Here is a 1,511-nt window from a genome sequence, read left to right on the forward strand (position 1 = left end):
TTAAGGTTTTCATTTTTTTTCTAGTTCTAGTTCTAGTTACTTTCAGAAGGCACACAAATTCAGTCCATGTGGATTCGACCTCGGTCTCATCGAGATTATTACTACATCACGACCCTACACTTGGGGTTGTGAACAAGTTTTTGGCGCCTTTGTCGGGGATTGACGGTTGCATTTTTTTGAGATTAGCTAGTTTTGGAATTAGTTTAAGATTAGGGTTTTTCTAGTTTCTATTTTTAGGATTAGGGTTTTCTGAATTATTTTAGAAACTAACTTAGCTTTCTATTTCTAGGTTTAGAAACTTTCCTAATTTTTTTTAGAAACTAACTTTTTTCAGAAACTAACTTATCTTTCTATTTTTATTTTTAAAAACCTTTTTATTTTAGAATTTCTATTTTTAGAAACTGACTTGCTTTGTTTGTTTTGCAAGATCTTAATTTAGGAACTTCTAATTTGGTAACTTCTTTCTAATTCCCTCTCTCTTTCTATTTCTAGATTTCTATTTCCTTCTTCTTTCCTTTTTCTAATTCAGGTTAGAATCTGAAATTGAGGGCTGAGAGTGTTTCATGCCCAAGTGGGTCCGTGACAACACTCAATGTCTTTTGAGTGAAGGAGGATTAGTTGAGGGGTTATTTATCCATCACAGAATTAGACACCACTCAATATCCTCAGAGTTAATTGAAGTGATGGCTACCAATCAATCGGGAAGACAACCTCAACCTCATGTTGAGGAAGTCCAGGATGAGAATGAGGTGCATCAAGCACCCCCACCGCATACTTTGTGAGACTATTTACAATCGGCTAGGGTGAGCATGCCCTCATGTATGGTTTTTCAAAACATACGGCACATATGGATATTAAGCCAGGGGTGATCCAACTCCTTCCAAAATTCCATGGACATGAATCTTAAAGTCCATATCTGCACTTGAAAGAGTATGATGAGATTATAGCCACTTTATATTTTCCTAATTGTCTGAGGACACGATCAGACTGAAACTCTTTCCCTTTTCTTTGAAAGAGAAAGCTAAGACGTGGTTGCATTCACTACGTCCCCGATCTATTGGCACATGGAATAACATGATAAGGGAGTTCACAAAGAAATTTTTTCCACATCATAAAATGAACACCCTTAGAAATTCAATCATGAACTTCGCCCAAAAGGAGGATGAAACATTCTTCCAATGTTGGGAGAGGTTCAAGGATATTGTCAGTTCATGCCCACAACACGGTTTTGAAACGTGGCACATTACACACTTTTTCTATGATGGTCTGACATCTTCCATACCCCAATTGGTCAAGACAATGTGCGATGGGGAATTCATGAATAAAAATGTCGATGATGTGTGGGACTACTTGGACAGACTTGCTAAAAACACACAATCATGGGACACTTCCCCAAAATCAAGCACCACTTTTAGGGCCACTCAATCAAAGGAAAGGGGCGGATTATACCTTCTGAAAGAGGATGATGATATCAATACTAAAGTGGTTAATCTCATAAGGAAATTCGAGGC

The 1,511-nt window shown here is 37.5% G+C and overlaps 1 non-coding gene across 1 annotated transcript; it reads right to left on the minus strand.

The window, feature by feature from the left end:
• Positions 1–1,122: 1,122 nt before the first annotated feature.
• LOC131238235 (small nucleolar RNA R71) lies at positions 1,123–1,229 on the minus strand. Its single transcript, XR_009167642.1, has one exon. It is a non-coding gene; the product is annotated as a small nucleolar RNA R71 (small nucleolar RNA).
• Between the last annotated feature and the right edge of the window lie 282 nt (positions 1,230–1,511).

Source organism: Magnolia sinica, chromosome 2, assembly GCF_029962835.1.
Source record: "Magnolia sinica isolate HGM2019 chromosome 2, MsV1, whole genome shotgun sequence".
NCBI lineage: Eukaryota > Viridiplantae > Streptophyta > Magnoliopsida > Magnoliales > Magnoliaceae > Magnolia > Magnolia sinica.